We start from the raw sequence: 19,731 nt of genomic DNA on the forward strand, positions 1-19,731 counted from the left end.
TCTAGTAGATAGAACTGGCCTTTCCCCGGAGCATGGTAGGAAGACCAGAACTTACCAAAGCCTAATGATGGGCAACGAGGAGAGCAAGTACACAAAAGATGCATTTACCCCATGCGTCTCAATTATACCTTGCAGTTGCATGTCCACATACTAAATCACAATATAAATACACTTTCTGAAATTCCTACAGGACTTGAAAAGACCAGTGAGCTTAATGTTGGTGGTAGGCAAGTTATAGAGTCAGATGTACAGCATGGAAACAGACCCTTTGGTCGAACTTGCCCATGCAGACCAGATATCCCAACCCAATCTAGTCCCACCTGCCAGCACCCGGCCCATATCCCTCCAAACCCTTCCTATTAATTTACCCATCCAAATGCCTCTTAAATGTTGCAATTGTACCAGCCTCCACCACTTCCTCTGGCAGCTCATTCCATACACATGAAAAGGTTACCCCTTAGGGGTCTCCTATCTTTCCCCATGCACTCTAAACTTATGCCCTCTAGTTCTGGACTCCCTGACCCCAGGGAAAAGACTATCTATCCTATCCATGCCCCTCAATTTTGTAAATCTCTATAAGGTCACCCCTCAGCCTCTGACACTCCAGGGAAAACAGCCCCAGCCTGTTCAGCCTCTCCCTGTAGCTCAGATCCTCCAACCCTGGCAACATCCTTGTAAATCTTTTCTGAACCCTTTCAAGTTTCACAACATCTTTCCAATAGGAAGGAGACCAGAATTGCACGCAATATTCCAACAGTGGCCTAACCAACGTCTTGTACAGCTGCAACATGACCTCCCAACTCCTGTACTCAATACTCTGACCAATAAAAGAAAGCATACCAAACGCCTTCTTCACTATCCTATCTACCCGCAACTCCACTTTCAAGGAACTATGAACCTGCACTCCAAGGTCTTTTTGTTCAGCAACACTCTAGGACCTTACCGTTAAGTCCTGCTTTCCCAAAATGCAGCACCTCGCATTTATCAGAATTAAACTCCATCTGCCACTTCTCAGCCCATCTGGTCCAGATCCTATTGTAATCGGAGGTAACCCTCTTCGCTGTCCACTACACCTCCAATTTTGGTGTCCTCTGCAAACTTACTAACTGTACCTCTTATGCTCGCATCCAAATCATTTACATAAATGACAAAAAGTAGAGGGCCCAGCACTGATCCTTGTGGCACTCCACTGGTCACAAGTCTCCAGTCTGAAAACAACCCTCCACCACCTACCTTTGAGCCAGTTCTGTACCCAAGTGGCTAGTTTTCCGTATTCAATGAGATCTAACCTTGCGAATAAGTCTCCCATGGGGAACCTTGTCAAACACCTTACTGATGTCCATATAGATCACACCTACTGTTCTGCCCTCAATATTCTTTGTTACTCTTCAAAAAAACTCAATCAAGTTTGTGAGACATGATTTCCCACGCACAAAGCCATGTTGACTATCCTGAATCAGTCCTTGCCTTTCCAAATAAATGTACATCCTGTCCCTCAGGATTCCCTCCAACAACTTGCCTACCACTGAAGTCAGGCTCACTGGTTGATAGTTCCCTGGCTTGTCCTTACCACCCTTAAACAGTGGCACCACATTTGCCAACCTCCAGTCTTCCAGCACCTCACCTGTGACTATTGATGATACAAATATCTCAGCAGGAGGCCCAGCAATCACTTCTCTAGCTTCCCACAGAATTCTCAGGTACCCCTGATCAGGTCCTGGGGATTTATCCACAGTTGTTGGAAGGAATCTTGAGGGACAGGATTTACATGTATTTGGAAAGGCAAGGACTGATTCGGGATAGTCAACATGGCTGTGTGGGAAAATCATGTCTCAAACATGGTTGAGTTTTTTGAAGTAGTAACAAAAGATTGATGAAGGCAAAGTGATGGATGTGATCTATGGACTTCAGTAAGATGTTCGACAATATTTCCCATGGGATTCTGGTTAGCAAGATTAGATCTCATGGATCTAGGGAGAACTAGCCATTTTAGTTTAGATTTCCGACAGTGTGGAAACAAGCCCTTCGGCTCAACAAGTCCACACCGACCCTCTGAAGAGTAACCCACTCCCCTCTGACTAATGCACCTACCACTACAGATAATTTAGCATGGCCAATTCACCAGAACTGTACATCTTTGGACTGTGGGAGGAAACCCATGCAGATAGGGAGAGAGAATGTGCAAATTCAACACACAGTTGCCCAAGGCTGGAATTGAACCTGGTTCAGGGTAGCAGTGCTAACCACTGAGCCACCATGCTGCCCATAATACAGAACTGGATCAAAAGGTAGAAGACAGAGGGGGGTGGTGGTGGTAGAAGAGGACAGTTGTTTTTCAGACTGGAGTGCCACAAGGATCAGAGCTGGGTCCACTAATCATTTACATAAATGATTTGGATGAGAGTATAGAAGGTATAGTTCGCAGGTTTACTGATGACACCAAAAATTGGAGGTGTAGTGAACAGCGAAGGTTACCTCAAGAGTACAACATTACCTTAATCAGATGAGCCAAATGGGCTGAGTGGCAGCAAATGGAGTTTAATTTAGATAAATTAGGTGTTGCATTGTGGGAAAGCAAATCTTGGGACTTAAACATCTTGGGGAGTTTTACTGAACTTAGACCTCAGAGTGCAGGTTCATAGCTCCTTGAAAGTAGAGTCGCAGGTAGATAGGATAGTGAACAAAGCATTGACTAATAAAGGAAAGCATCCCAGAGTATTAAGGAGAAGAGTTGGGAGGTCTGGCTATACAGGACTTTAGTTAAGCCACTTTTGAAATATTGCATGCAATTCTAGTTTCATTCTTATCAGAAAGATGTTGTGAAACTTGAAAGGGTTCAGAAAAGATTTACAAGGATGTTGCCAAGGTTGGAGGATTTCAGCTATAGGGAGAGGCTGGAGCATCAGAAGCTGAGGGGTGACCTTATAGGAGGTTATTATAAAATCATGAAGGGTATGGATAGGGTAATAGACCAGGTCTTTTCCCTGGGTTGGGAGAGTCCAGAACTAGACAGCATAGGTTTAGGGTGAAGAGGGAAAGATGTAAGAGTCCCAAGGGGCAACTTTTTCCACACAGCGTGGTGTATGTACAGAATAAGCTGCTAGAAGAAATTGGAGGCTGGTACAATTGCAACATTTAAAAAGCATCTGGATGGTATATGAATAGGAAGGGTTTGGAGGGGCATCAGCCAGGTGCTGGAAAGTGGGACTAGATTAGGATATCTGGTTGGCATGGATGAGTTGGACAAAAAAAAGGGTCTGTTTTTGTGCTGTACATCTCAATGACTCATGCTGTCTATTTTAGCACCTGGTTTTGAGCTCCCCTGTCTAGTGTTATTATTGGGAATCAAAGCCTCCAAGACATCGATCAGGAGTAGCAAGTGTCTTCTCCATTTGGATGAGCCCCAGCCTGTTCAATCTTTTGATAAATTTAACCTCCATTCTGTTCAAGTAATTCATTTTCATCTTTGCCATTATCTTTATACCACTTAAAAATAAGAGGGGAAGTTTAACTGGAGAGGATTGTAATCTAACCAGCCAAGGTGTGATACAACATCTTGTTAATTCTATCCCACTTGAAGTGACCTCTGCTTTACTAGCATTTATGTCCCAAGACATTTTCCTATCAAATTGCACATCGCACTTACATTGAATGTAGATACAACTAGCAGACCTCTGTCTACTGTTCTCCTGGATTTTTCAGTTCTTCAACTAAACAATTTGATGATGCCCACAAAACTAAAATTTGAATTTTAAACCAAAGTAGTTTCATTTAAAAGTGAAGTGGTCTCAGCTTTTATCCTAGTGGAACCTCATCTCCTTCCCATCTTTCCACATTCAGAGCAAACATGTTAGTTTTGTAGCCTAAACCAGACTGGGTCTCAATTCCTCCGCAGATACTGGAAAGTCACCCTTACCCATAATGGCCAGTGTAAAGCCAGTACCACACTGCCAGTGGATTCAGAGCAGAGAAGTGGTCAGTACTGCATCGCTCAGGACATCTGCAACTGTAATCTTTTCATGAGACTCTTTATGCCATCATGACTTTAAGAACAACTTTTGATGGTCCAATGTCTTACAATAAGGTTGTTTCAAGATTACCATTTAATACGAGAGATACATTTGGTACTTCACATCTGCACTGTAAAAGCCATGGCTCCAATTTCCAAACTATTTTGTTATAATGCTTGTTTTATGTACAAACCTTATGTTGCAAATGGAAAGATGGGCCTGTACTTGATTCAGTTCAGTTTCCATCCTTCTCTCACCCAGTCTGACTCTTAAATATTGGGGAAATGGCACCAGCTAAATTACAAGCCCATTAACTCCCAAACTACTACACTCTGCTTCCTGCAAGGATTATACTTCATTCTCCCAATTTCCTTGTTGCTTCTGTTTGAAAATGCCACCTTTCATCAAGATGCCTCCAACAGCTCCTTTTGCCCCCAAGGATTCCACTCTTAACCTATGTGGTTGACAAGGGTCTTTAGCGGTGTTCCACCCATCTCCCTCAGCCTCAGAATAATAATGTTCCTCTCCTCATTTTCCACCCCACTAGTCTCTGCAAAGATTCAGCCACTGCCATTTCATCAGCCCAAGATATCAAATGACATCTCCTCCATTGGCAGCATTCTACAGAGACCATTTCCTCCATAGAACCCTGGTCCACTCCACACCATTTCCTCACTCCCCCATGCAAATCCAAGGTGTAACACTTGCCCATTCATCATCTCCCTCCTCACTGTCCAAAGACCCTAAAACAGACCAGAGGCAAAGCAACCCTTTACTTGTACTTCTTTCAACCTACTTATTATATTCACAGCTCACAATATTGTTTCTTTTACCATGATAAGACCAGAAAGACTAGTAACAGCTTTGCAAAACATCTGTTCTGTCCATTGGAATGATCTTGACCTCCCAGTTATACTTACCATTCAAGTGCTCTCAATGCTAACATGCATTCTGGTTTACTCTATCTTCAACAAAGCAAGCAACGAGGAATGAAATCTCACTTTTCACTAGGACCCTTTGCAGCCTCAGTCTCAAATGAATTTCACAGCTTCTGAAGCTGACTGCATTGTTTACTCCATATTTCTTCTCATCCACACCCTTCCTCCCCTGTCAACCAAGTCTTGCCTTGCTTTCTTTGCTATCAAGAGCAAGGATCCATTCTCACTTTAATTTACACCCATTGTCCATCTTTCTTTTACCATTAACAAGCTGTCTTTTGCACTGGACCCAGATGCCATCTACCCTCTGTCAGAAGTTATTAAAACCAATTTCCTAATGCATTTTAGTTCTAAAAAGTAGTTCCATGCTGAGCTCAAAACATTAATAAATTTTGCTCCTCAGTTGCTGCCAGACCTGCTGTGTTTCAGCAGCATTAGCATCTGTGGTATTTTGATTTTAATTATGTAAAAGGCAAAGCATTGCTATTCAGAGGTACACGAGATAGAAATGAGCTCCCTAAATAGATAATTTACAATGATTTAGACTATAGAATAAAGTGAACGCTCTAAGTTTGCATACAAAATGGGGAACACAGTCACATAGAACAAAAGTTTACAAATGCATTTTGTAGAATAGACAATGGAAAATAAGTTGATTTTTGAATGGGCAGTATTTTTCTCACCAAAATGAAAGTAAAAATCCAAATTGGAGTGTGTGGAATACAACTAAAACTCAAAACCAAAACATTACAATTCTGCTAAACAGTCTACTGGAAATACTCCAATCCAGCAGCATGTGTAGAGTTCATGTCTAACCTCCTATTGCAGAGGCTCCTGGAAGAACTTCAAATTTGACGTGGTGCATTACAAAACCTAAGGCCTTTTTCTGCAGAATGCAGCTAGTCATAAGTGGAATCCTGCACAAGTGTGACAAAGATAAATATCCATCATTTACTTCATGTTAAGAGGTTAAATGGAGAGGAATTTGTTAAGTGTACAAATTTTTCTAAATTAAGTATGTGGATGTACCTACTAGAGAAGATGCAAAACGACCTAGTCTTGGGAAATAAGGCAGGGCAGGTGACTGAGGTGTCAGTGGGGGAGCACTTTAGGCCAGTGATGGAAAAGGATAGACCAGATCCTAAAAGTTGTAGTTCTAAATTGGAGAAAGGCCAATTTGACAGCATTAGGCAAGAACTTTCAAAAGCTGATGAGGGGCAGATGTTCACAGGTAAAAAAGGGATGGCTGGAAAATGGGAAGTCTTCAGAAATGAGATAACAAGAGTCCAGAGAAAGCATATTCCCATTAGGGTGAAAGGAAAGGCTGGTAGGTACAGGGAATGCTGGATGATTCAAACAAATTGAGGGTTTGGTTAAGAGAAAGAAGGAAGCATATGTCAGGTATAGATAGCATAGATCAACTGGATCCTTGGAGAGTACAAAGGCAAATAAGGAGGGCGAAAAGGAGACATGTGATAGCTTCAGCAAATAGAGCCACGGAGAATCCAAAGCGTTTTTATAAATATATTAAGGACAAAAGGGTAACTAGGGAGAGAATAGGTCCCCTCAAAGATCAGCAAGGCAGCCTGTGTGTGGAGACACAAAGTGGGGGAAGGTATTAAGTGAGTATATTAGAGAAGGAAGTGCTGGATATCTCAATGCATTGAAGTGGATAAATCCCCAGGACCTAATCAGGTGTACCCTGGAACTCTGGGAAGCTAGGGAAGTGATTGCTGGGCCTCTTGCTGAGATATTTGTATCATCGATAGTCACAGGTGAGGTGCTGGAAGACTGGAGGTTGGCTAATGTAGTGCCACTGTTTAAGAAAGGTGGTAAGGACAAGTTAGGGAACTACAGACCAGTGAGCCTGACATCAGCGATGGGCAAGTTTTGGAGGGAATCCTGAGGAACAGGATGTACAGGTATTTGGAAAGTCAAGGGCTGATTAGAGATAGTCAACATGGCTTTGTGCCACATCTCTCAAACTTGATTTGAGTTTTCTGAAGTAGTAACAAAGGATTGACAAGAGCAGAGCAGTAAACGTGATCTATATGGACTTCAGTAAGGTGTTCGACAAGATTCCCCATGGGACACTGGTTAGCGAGGTTAGATCTTGTGGAATGCAAGGACTACTAACCATTTGGATACAGAACTGACTCAAAGGTAGAAGACGGAGGGTGATGGTGGAGGGTTATTTTTCAGACTGGAGGTCTGTGACTAGTGGAGTGCTGCTGATTTGGATGTGAGCATATGAGGTATAACTAGCAAGTCTGCAGATGACACCAAAAAACTGGAGGTGTAGTGGACAGCGAAGGGGGTTACCTCAGATTACAACAGGATCTGGACCAGATGGGCCAATGGGCTGAGAAGTGGCAGATGGAGTTTAATTCAGATAAAAGAGAGGTGCTGCATTTTAGGAAAGCAAATCTTAGCAGGACTTATACACTTAATGGTAAGGTCCGAGGGAGTGTTGCTGAACAAAGACCTTGGAGTGCAGGTTCATAGCTCCTTGAAAGTGGAGTTGCAGGTAGATAGGATAGTGAAGGTGTTTGGTATGCTTTCTTTATTGGTCAGAGTATTGACTACAGAAATTGGGAGGACATGCTGCGGCTGCACAGATCATTGGTTAGGCCACTGTTGGAATATTGCTTACGATTCTGGTCTCCTTCCTATCGGAAAGATGTTGTGACACTTGAAAGGGTTCAGAAAAGATTTACAAGGATGTTGCCTGGGTTGGAGGATCTGAGCTACAGGGAGAGGCTGAACAGGCTGGGGCTGTTTTCCCTGGAGCCTCAGATGCTGAGGGGGGTCCTTAGGAGGTTTATAAAATCATGAGGGGCATGGATAGGGTAAACAGGCAAAGTCTTTTCCCTGGGGTTGGGGAGTCCAGAACTAGAGAGCATAGGTTTAGAGTGAGAGGGGAAAGATATAAAAGAGACCCAAGGGGCAACGTTTTCACACAGATGTATGGAATGAGCTGCCAGATGAAGTGGTGGAGGCTAGTACAATTGCAACACTCAAAAAGGCATTTGGATGGGTATATGAATAGGAAGGGTTTGGTGGGATATGGGCCAGGTGCTGGCAGGTGGGACTAGATTGGGTTGGGATATCTGGTTGGCATGCATGGGTTGGACTGAAGGGTCTGTTTCTGTGCTGTACATCTGACTCTGACACATCTGCAACACTGACAGTTGATAATACCAATCCCCACTGCCCCTCCATCATCCAACCTGATGGGGCAACAATAGTGTGGTTCTATTATCTAAACCATAGCAATAAGATCTCTACTTGGCTTCAGTGAGCTCTGGTGCTCAAAGGACATTCATTTCACTTACTTGCTGTCACTCAGCATCACTTTAAAGTTTCCACACGTTCACTGACCAAACTAGATAAGTACCTTCCCCTGCAACCGTAAACAATGCAAAACCTCCCAGCACAACAAACCCCCACCTCACCTCCATCTACGGCCCCATAAATACTCCTTCCAGGGGAATCAAGGGCTCACTTGCCTCTCCAACCTAGTTTACTGTATCTAATGCTGCCAATCTGGTCTTCTCTTCAGAGATCAAATGTAAATTAAGGGCACATTTCAATGAGCATCTCAGACAGGTCCACGGGGGACAACCTGACCTTCCAGTCACTGCCCATTTCAATTCCCCTTACCATTCCCTCTGACATGACCATCCTTGGCCTCCTCCATTGCCACAGCTAAATTGGAAGACCACCACCACATCTTCCACTGAGGCAGCCTATAGCCTAGAGTACTGAAACTGGAGAACTCAATGTTCAATTAACCTCCTTTCCCATCCCCCAACTCCATTTCCAGACCCTCTCCTTCCCTTCTAGCTACCAACCAGACTCATTCTTCCTATCTATCAACCAGGTCATATTCTCTACCTGTGTTCAACCATCCTTCCCTCCCTCTACCCTTATTTGCAGCTCCCCTTACACCCACTCCCCATTCCTGAAAGGATTACACCTGAAATGTTGACTTCACCTCCTGATGCTGCCTGGCTTGCTCGGTTCTTCCACCCTCCTGCTGGTCTACCTTGGATTCCACCATCTGCTGTTTGTCTCTAACTTAAAAGGGCAATGGCAAATTGAGGGGTTCAAAAAGAGAGAGATTTTCTACATGGACAATGGAGACAAATCCCCACAAAGAAAGCAAGGTTGTACAGTCAGTTCTGCTATAATGCAGTAGTTCCATTCTCATGGAACAGAGTGTTGAGAAAAATCACAATAGCAACACCATTTAAACTAAATGGGACCAGAATCTCATTACAACCAAACTTAAACTTTGTGCTTCAGATACAGTTCCCAATTCGTCAATTGTTATAGCAGATTTGCGTTAACAAAACACGTTATAGCAAAATGACCTGATTGCCAAATCTAGAATCCCCTGGTTTATGTAGAAGCATACTGGGCTAGAAAGCAAAAAAGCTTTAACAAGTCTCAAAGTAATAATTTAGGAAACTTAAAGTACTGAAATCAGGTGAAACAAATAAGGAAAACCAGGAAAACAAAGATTACAAAAAGAGGAGTGAAGTTAAGAAAAAGATGCTTTATTAGTACATTAGGATCAAAAGGAGGACTAAGGGTAAGTAAGGCTTCAGGTATACATGGTAACCTGTGGGCTGTAAATGTAGCTAGGGTTCTTAAATCAGCACTGAAATCACACTATAGTGAGAATTCAGGGCCATGTTCCTCCAAGAGCAACAAGTTCAGAGATGTTAAGGGAGGAAGCATTTCATAAAGCAAGAGGAGAAAGCACATGTAGATACAGCACATTAAAAATAGGGATAACCCTTCAAAAGTATTTGTACGGGGTTGCTTAAAAAGGAAATGAGGGCAAAGTGGGTCCATGAAACATCTCTGGCAGATAGGATCAAGGAAAATCAAGGCATTAAATGTATCAAAAACAAGAGGATTACCAGGGAATGAATGGGGCCTATCAGGGTCCAAGCTGCAACCTGAATGGACATGGGTGAGGTTTCAAATTAATACTTTCATCTTTATTCACAAAAAAGGAGAAAGACATTGTAGCCAGGGATTTTATTTGAGATGGTACGGTTCCAGATCATTAGGATTAATGAGGGGGTATTAAGATCTTTTAGCAGGCATACACGTGCCTAAAACCCTAGGACCTGATGAGATCTATCCCTAGCTGCTATGAGATGTAAGCACGGAGATTGCTGGGGTCTAGCAGAGATATTTAATACTTTACTGGCCACAGGAGAAATGTCAGATGACTAGAGGATAGGTAATGTGGCTTCCTTATTCATGATAAGCCAGGTATATACAGACCAGTTAGATTAACATCAGTCGTAGAGAATTATTGGCAAAATCTGAGGGACAGGATTAAGCAATACATTGAATGGCAGAGAATCTTCAGGGATAATCAGCATGCATTTGTGGCTGACTAAATTTGAGTTCCTTGAAAAGATGACTAAAAATGTGGTTCAATTCCAGCCTTGGACAATTGTGTGAAGTTTGCATGCTCCCCCCATGTCTATGCAGTTTCCTCCAGGTTTTCTCCATTGTCCAAAGATGTGCAGGCCAGGTACATTAACCATGGGAAATGCGGAGTTACAGTGATAGCAGGGGGTCTTCGGAGGGTCAGTGTGGATTCACTGGGCTGGATGGTCTGCTTCCACACTGTAGGGACTCTGATATGAACATGAAGGGCATGATGAATAAGCTTGCAGATAAAATTAGTGTTGTTGACAGTGAGGAGGATCATCTCATGCTAGTCTGATAGTGATCAGCTGGTAAACCAGGGAAAGCAATGGCAGATGGAATTTAATCTTGCTAAGTGCAAGGTGATGCATTTTGGGAGGATCAATGTACGGTAGGTCCTCTGAGTACAGAGGAAGAAAGGGACCTTGGTGCACAAATTCACAGATCATTAAAGGTGTCAGCACAGGTAGTCAAGGTGGGATATGGGATGGCTGCCTCCAATAGCTGGGCAAAAAAAAAAAAAACAGGAGCTAGCAAGTCTTGTTACAACTTCATAAACATTGTTCCATGTGGCCTAACCAATGCGCAGTTCTAATTATCAGAAGGACATGATTGCACTGGAGTGTGCATAGAAGATTCACTAGGAGGTTGTCTGGAAAGAAAAGTCTCAGTTCTCAGGAGATTGGAAAGGCTGGATTTGTTTTTCTTGGAACAGAGGCAGCTGAGTGGGATCTGAATTAAGCAATGAAGTTATGAGGCATAGACAGGATAGATATCTAAGACCAAAGGGCACAAATTTAAAGGGGAGTAGTAAGTGGCTGGATGAGATCAGAATTCGTTCAAAACTAAATGTGTGGCCTGAGGGGGCATCATGTGTGTGGAGGCAAGTACTCTTGCAACATTTAAGCAGCATCTGGATGAGCACTTAAAATGCCAGGGCACAGTAGACTATGGACCAAGTGTAGGTAAATGGGATTGGTGCAGTTCTGTTTGTCAGTCAACACAGGCATACGTTGAAGGGCCTGTTTCTATGCAGCATAACTGGAGTGTCATATTGGTCTCAAAAACATTAACTTTGTCCTGCTTAAAAATGCTACCATACCTGCTGAGTTTCCGATCTTTGAATTTTCAGAACTGTTAGCTTAAAATGATACTTTGCCTAATGAGGGTAAAATTAGATATACAAATAAGCATTTGGGAGAGGCAGTGGTATTATCACTGGACTGTTAATCTGTAGATCTATGTAATATTCTGGGGACCTGGGTTCAAATCTTGCCACAGCAGATATTAAAACTTGAATACAATGAGTCTGGATTTAAGAATCTAATGATAACCATGAATGTGTCACCAATTGTTGGAAGAACCCCCAACCGATTTACTAATATCTTTCAAGGAAGAAAGATGTCATCCTTGCTTAGACTGGCCTCCACGTGACTCCAGATCCACAACAAATGTAATAAACTCTTACCAGGCCTCAGGGCAATTAGGAATGTTAAATAAATGTTGGCCTCATCCATGAGTGAATTAAAGAAGCAAATTTAAAAAGGGAAATACTGGAGAAATTTAGGGTGGGGGGTGGTGGATAAGTCACCAGGACCAGATGAACTGGATCTTAAACCATTAAAAAAAAGGGAAGCCAGGGATGGAATTGTGGATTGTCATTGAGCTGTACAGCACGGAAACGGATCCTTCAGTCCAACTTGTTCATGCCGACCCAATCTAATCCCACCTGCCAGCACCTGGCCCATATCCCTCTAAACCCTTCCTATTCATATACCTAGCCAGATATCTTCTAAAATGCTGCAATCTTTCTTGCATCCACCACTTCCTCTGGCATCTCATTCCATACACGTCCCACCCTCAGTGGAAAAAGTTGCCCCTTAGGTCTCTTTTATATCTTTATAACTTCATAAATCTTAAAGTTCACTTGAGATTGGAACTTTAAAAAAGTTCTGGGATTTATGTATGAAATAACAAACCAACATGGTAATTCTAAAAGATGGCAGACTTAAACAATCTAGGTCTTTTTCAATATATAATTTCAGTTACATCACACTAAAAACTTTTATCTTATACTCCACAACCACCTGATGAAGGAGCAGCATTCTGAAAGGCAGTGCTTCCAAATAAACCTGTTGAACTATACCCTAGTGTTGTGATTTTTAACTTCCTACATCCCAGTCAAACACCAGCACCTCCATATCATTGATTTTGATATTTAGAACATCAAACAGTACAGCTTAGGAACAGGCCCTTCAGCCTGTGATATTGTGCCAAACATGATGCCAAATTAAACTGATCCTTTCTGCCTGCCACTCTTCATGTAAGGAAAGAAAATTTACAGCCCAGGAACAGGCTTGGAGGGCTGAAGAGCCTGAGCCAGAGCCAATCTGAATCTAAACCGGTCGCCCAATTCCTAAGCATTGGTATCCCTCTGCTCCCCACCTACTCACAGGCTCATCTTAAATGAATCTACCGTGCCTGCCTCTACCACCTCTGCTGGTGATGCATTCCAGATACCCACCACCCTCTGTGTAAAGTACTTGCTGTGTGTATCCCCATTAAACCATTCACCTCGAAAATGTGACCTCTCATTACTGAATCCTTAACCCTGGGAAAAAGCTTCTCTACCTACCCTGTCTATAACCTTCACGATTTCGTAAACCTCAATCAAGTCCCCCCCCTCAATCTCTTCCAAAAAACCCTACTCAACTTCTCTTCATAGCTAGCACCTTCCATACCAGGAAACATCCACACCCTTTTGGCAATGTGGCAACCAAAACTGTACAGTATTCTAAATGCAGCCAAACCAACATGTACAGTTTTGACATGACCTGCCAGCTGCTATACTCAATACCCTGTCTGATGAAGGCAAGTATACCATAATGCTTCTTGACCACTATCCACCTGTCCAGCCACCTTCAGGGTACACTGGATCTGCACTCCCAGATCACTGCTCAACCTTTCCCAAGGCTCTTCCATTCACTGTACAATTCGCTCTAGAATTAGACTTGCCTAAATGCATCACCTCATCTGCCTGGATTGAACTCCATCTGCCACTTCTCCGCCCAACTCTCCAGTCTATCTATATTCTCCTGTATTCTTTGACAAATCGCTTATGCTTTCTGCTACTCCAATCTTCACGTCATCTGCTAACTTGCTGATCCTACCAAAAGTGCCCTGTTCCAACTCATTTATGAGTATCACAAACAGTGGCCCCTGCACTGATCCCTGTGAAACACCGCTGGTCATCTTTCTGCATTGAGAAACTCCCTTCAACTACCACCCTGTTTCTTGTTGCTTAACTAGTTCTTTATCCACCTAACTAGAACACCTTGCACACCATGTGACTTAAACTTTTTCTATTAATTTACCATGGGGAACTTTATTAAAATGCCTTACTAAAGTCCATGTATACAACGTCAACAGCCTTTCCTTCAACTTGGTCAACTCCAAAAGGATGCAGAGGATTATTTTGCAACCCTCACTAAAATGCAGATGAGATACCCAAGGATCTGAGGTCTGCAAACGTGGCACCATTATTTCAAAAGGGCGCAAAGAATACAATTATAGATTCAGTGTGACCTCAGTGGTTTCAGACAGATCTACAATATGGAAAAAGGCCCTTCAGTCCATCAAGTCTGTGCTGGTCAGAAACAAGCACCTCGCTATCCTAATCCTACTTTAGAGCTATGCACAAATAACTAGAATCAGCGATAGGATTAATTGGGACTTAATTACAGCTTAAACCTGGGATATTCCACATTGTTTTCTTAAGGAAAGGTTAGGTCTTACTAGCTTAAATATTTTGGAGGAACAACAAGGATTGATGAGTACAGTGCAATACACAGTAAAATCAATGTAGACAAAGACATTTAACAAGGTACCACATGGCAGACAAAAAAGTAAACGCCATGAGTACAGGGGAAAGTAGTAAGTTGATTCAAAATTGACTCAGACAGGAAACAAAGGGCCACTGCCAACAGAATTTCTAATGAATTGAAAGCAATTTTCAGCAATGTGCCACACATTAGGGTGCAGGACCTGGAGTGTAGGGAGGTTAGGAATATGGCATCAATCTTAAAGGAGGGTGCCTGTAAACAGAAGAGTGGCTTGAAGTGTGTATACTTTAATGCCAGAAGTATACGAAATAAGGTAGGTGAACTTGCAGCGTGGGTTGGTACCTGGGACTTCGATGTTGTGGCTATTACGGAGACATGGCTAGATCAGGGACAGGATTGGCTGTTGCAGGTTCCAGGGTTTAAATGTTTTAGTAGGGTCAGGGGTGGGGGTAAAAAAAGGAGGGGGGGGGGGGTGGCTTTGCTTGTCAAAGATAGTATTACAGCGGTGGAAAGGAAGATGGACGAAGATTTGCCATCTGAGGTAGTTTGGGTTGAGGTTAGGAATAGGAGAGGTGAGGTCACCCTGTTAGGAGTCTTTTACAGGCCTCCTAATAGTCCTAGAATCGTTGAAGAAAGGATTGCGAAGATGATTCAGGAGAAGAGTGACAGTAATAGGGTGGTTGTTATGGGGGACTTTAACTTTCCTGATATTGATTGGGAAAGCTATAGCTCAAGTTCGTTAGATGGGTCAGTGTTTGTCCAATGTGTGCAGGAGAGTTTCCTGACACAATATGTAGATAAGCCAACAAGAGGTGAGGCCATACTGGATTTGGTTCTGGGTAACGAACCAGGCCAGGTATTAGAACTAGAGGTAGGTGAGCACTTTGGGGACAGTGACCACAATTCAGTGATTTTTACTCTAGTGATGGAGAGGGATAAGTGTGTACTACAGGGCAAGAGTTATAGCTGGGGGCAGGGAAATTATGATGCAGTGAGGCATGACTTAGGATGTGTGGATTGAAAAAGTAGATTCCAAGGCAAGAGCGTAATTGATATGTGGAACTTGTTCAAGGAGCAACTATTGAGTGTCCTTGATAAGTACGTACCTATCAGGCAGGGAGGAAAGGGTCGTGTGAGGGAGCCGTGGTTTAATAAGGAATTGGAATCCCTTGTTAAATGGAAGAGGGCGGCCTTTGTAAAGATGAGGCGTGAAGTTTCAATAGGGGCAATTGAGAGTTATAAGGTAGCCCGGAAGGACCTGAAGAGAGAGCTAAGAGCAGCAAGGAGGGGACATGAAAGGTCCTTAGTTGGTAGGATTAGGGAAAACCCTAAGGCTTTCTATAGGTATGTTAGGAATAAAAGAATGACTAGGGTAGGAATAGGTCCAATCAAGGATAGTAATGGGAAGTTGCGTGTGGAGGCTGAAGAGTTTGGGGAGGCACTGAATGAATACTTTTCGTCAGTATTCACTCAGGAACAGGACATTGTTGTCGATATGAATACTGAGGCACGAATAAGTAGAATGGATGGCTTTGAGATATGTAGAGAAGAGGTGTTGGAAATTCTGGCAAGGGTGAAAATAGATAAGTCCCCTGGGCCTGATGGCATTTATCCTAGGATTCTCTGGGAAGCAAGGGAGGAGATTGCAGAGCCATTGGCCTTGATTTTTGTGTCCTCTGTCTACAGGAGTAGTGCCGGAGGACTGGAGGCTAGCAAACGTGGTTCCCTTGTTCAAGAAGGGGAGTAGGGATAATCCTAGTAACTATAGGCCAGTGAGTCTCACTTCTGTTGTGGGCAAAGTCTTAGAGAATTGTAAGGGATAGGATTTATGCACATCTGGATAAGAATAATGTGATCAAGGATAGTCAGCATGGTTTTGTGAAGGGCAGGTCATGCCTCACAAACCTTATTGAATTCTTTGAGAAGGTGACTAAGGAGGTAGATGAGGGGAAAGCGGTAGATGTGGTATATATGGATTTTAGTAAGGCGTTTGATAAGGTCCCCCATGGTAGGCTACTGCAGAAAATACAGAGATATGGCATTGAGGGTGAGTTGGAGGTTTGGATTAGGAATTGGCTGGCTGGAAGAAGACAGAGGGTAGTAGTTGATGGCAAAGGTTCATCTTGGAGTGCCGTCACTAGCGGTGTTCCGCAAGGATCTGTTTTGGGACCATTGCTGTTTGTCATTTTTATAAATGACCTGGAGGAGGGGCTAGAAGGTTGGGTGAGCAAGTTTGCGGATGATACGAAAGTCGGAGTTGTAGACAGTGAGGAAGGATGTGGCAGGTTACAGCGGGATATAGAGAAGCTGCAGAGCTGGGCAGAAAGGTGGCAAATGGAGTTCAACGTAGGTAAGTGTGAGGTGATTCACTTTGGTAAGAGTAACAAAAAGATGGGGTACTGGGCTAATGGTCAGATACTTGGTAGTGTGGAAGAGCAGAGGGATCTTGGTGTCCATGTACACAGATCTCTGAAAGTTGCCACCCAGGTAAATAGTGCAGTGAAGAAGGCTATGGCGTACTGGCTTTTATTGGTAGAGGAATGGAGTTCCGGAGTCCTGAGGTCATGCTGCAGTTGTATAAGACTCTGGTGCGGCTGCATCTGGAATATTGTGTGCAGTTTTGGTCGCCATACTATAGGAAGGATGTGGAGGCACTGGAACGGGTGCAGAGGAGGTTTACCAGGATGTTGCCTGGTATGGTAGGAAGATCCTATGAGGAAAGGCTGAGGCACTTGGGGTTGTTTTCATTGGAGAAAAGAAGGTTTAGGGGTGACTTGATAGAGGCGTACAAGATGATTAGAGGGTTAGATAGGGTTGACAGTGAGAACCTTTTTCCATGTATGGAGTCAGCTATTACAAGGGGGCATAGCTTTAAATTAAGGGGGGGGTAGATATAGGATTGATGTTAGGGGTAGGTTCTTCACTCAGCGAGTCATAAGTTCATGGAATGCCCTGCCAGTAGCAGTGGTGGACTCTCCCTCTTTATGGGTATTTAAGCGTGCATTGGATAGGTATATGGAGGAGAGTGGGTTAGTGTGGGTTAGGTGGGCTTTGATCGGCGCAACATCGAGGGCCGAAGGGCCTGTACTGCGCTGTATTCTTATGTTCTATAACTCAACTCAGATTGTTGTAGATATTAAAATGTAGAATTTAAAAAGCAGGAGGCATGACAGTGAAATTTCAAGACGACAAATTGGCCATACCATTGATTATGGAGATGATGGCTGTCAAGTGCAGAATATCAATGGTTTGATTGAGTGGGAAGTGACAAATGGAATTTAATCCAGAGATGAGTCAGAATACACAAGTGGGAGGGTACAGGAAGAGAGAGAGACCTTGGAGTTCGAACATGTCAGTCCCTCCAAGGCCACAGACTAGGTGCCAGAAATTGCCACAGAAGGCTGGAGGCCAGGTCATTGAGCATACTTATGGGATAGATAGGTTCTTGATTGTAAAAGGGATCAAGGGTTATGGGGAGAAACTTAGTCATGATTGAATAGCAGAGCAGACTATGGGCTGAATAGCCTAATTTCTGCTCCTATGTCTTATGGAAACTGAAAATACAACAGGTAGCTACTTCAGGTAACCAGAGAAAGGGTTGGTCCAATAAAGGATAAGGTTGTGTGTCAAACTTGAGAAAATGGGTGAAATTCTCAATGACTACTTTGCATCAGTGTTCACTAAGGAGAGGAACATGAATGTTGAGGTTAGAGATAGACATTTGTTTACTCTGCATCACGTTGCCATAAGGAGGGAAGATGTGTTGAGTAGGGTAAAGAATATTAAGGTGGACAAATACCCAGGACTAGATGGGATCTATCCCAGGTTGCTGAGGGAGGTGAAAGAGGAAATAAGAGGGCCTGACATATCTTTGTAGCATCCTTAAAACACAGGTGAAGTGCCAGAGTACTGGAGGGTTGCTCATGTTGTCCCCCTGTATAAGGGTAGCAGGGATATTCCAGGTAACTACAGACCAGTAAGACTGATGTCAGTGGTGGGAAAGCTGGAGAAGGTACGGAGGGATAAAATGCATTTATATTTGGAAAACAATGGGCTTATCAGCGATAGGCAACATGGTTTTGTGCAGGGGAGATAGTGTCTTACCAACTTAGTTCTGAGGAAGTGATCAAGTTGATAGATGAAGGAAGAGCTGTAGATGTTATATCAGGGACTTTAGTAAGGTGTTTGATAAACTAATTGTAAACTAATGGGGAAAGTGAAGTCACATGGTGTGCAAAGTCTTTTAGCTACGTGGATAAAGGACTGGTTGAACAACAGGAGACAATAATAGTTGAAGGGAGTTTCGTAAAATGGAGAAAGGCGATTAGTGGTGTTCCACAGGGATCAATGTGGGGGCCTCTGTTGTTCTTGATACACAAAGGATCTGGAAGAGAGCACTGTCAGTCTGATCAGTAAGTTAGCGGATGACAGATTGGAGTAGCAGAAAGCATAGGGGACTGTCAAAGAATACAGGAAGATATAGATAAACTGGAGAATTGGGCAGAGAAGTGGCAGATAGAGTTCAATCCAGGCAAATGTGAGATGATGCATTTTGGGAAGTCTAATTCTACAGCCAACGATACTGTAAACACAAGATCCTTAGGAAGAGTTGATAGAGAGAGATCTAGGAGTTCAGGTCCATTGTGCCCTGAAAGTTGCTGCACTGGTGGATAGAGCAGTCAAGGCAGCCGATGATATGCTTGCCTTCATCGGATAGGGTATTGAGTGGATCCAAATCCACTGTCGAAATCGATCACCCAGTTCTTAAGCATCTGTATCCCTCTGCTCCCCATCTATCTGTGCATCTGTCCAGACACACCTGAAGTGAATCTACTATCTGCCTCTACTACCTCTGTTGGCAATAAGAGCTGGCAGGTCATGTTAAAATTGTACAAGACTTCGGTGTGGCTGCATTTAGAATACAGTGGACAGTTCTGGTCGGCACATTACCAAAAGGATGTGGACGTATTGGAGAGGGTGCAGAGAACGTTTACAAGGACGTTACCTGGTAGGAAGGTGCTTGCTATGAAGAGAGGTTGAGTAGGTTAGAATTGTTTTCATTTAAAAAAAAAGGGGAGATAGTTGGGGGACCTGATAGAGGTCTACAAAATAATGAAGGGTATAGGGTGGATAGAGATATGCTTTATCCCCCCCCAGGTTGAGGGATTCAACAACAAGAGGTCACACATTCAAGTTGAGGTGAAAAGTTAAGGGGGATACACGCGGAAACTACTTTAGGGAATCTAATCTATATAGTGTGGAAACAGGCCCTTCGGTCCAACAAGTCCACACCGACCCTATAGAGTAACCCTAATAGACCCATCCCCCTACCCCATATTTAACTGACTAATGCACCTAATACTATGGGAAATTTATCATGGCCAATTCACCTGACCTGCACATCTGAATTGTGGGAAGAAACTGGAGCACCCAGAAGAAACCCACGCAGACACGGGGAGAAGGTCTGTGTGGAGTTTGCACAGC

General features: G+C 43.3%; 1 protein-coding gene across 5 annotated transcripts in view; it reads right to left on the reverse strand.

The window, feature by feature from the left end:
• The window catches only part of LOC140466744 (uncharacterized), a 49,878-nt gene that overhangs the window by 24,026 nt on the left and 6,121 nt on the right, over window positions 1-19,731 (reverse strand). The gene's annotated exons all lie outside the window — the stretch shown is intronic.

The sequence above is a fragment of the Chiloscyllium punctatum genome, chromosome 44 (assembly GCF_047496795.1).
Source record: "Chiloscyllium punctatum isolate Juve2018m chromosome 44, sChiPun1.3, whole genome shotgun sequence".
NCBI classification, from domain to species: Eukaryota; Metazoa; Chordata; class Chondrichthyes; order Orectolobiformes; family Hemiscylliidae; genus Chiloscyllium; species Chiloscyllium punctatum.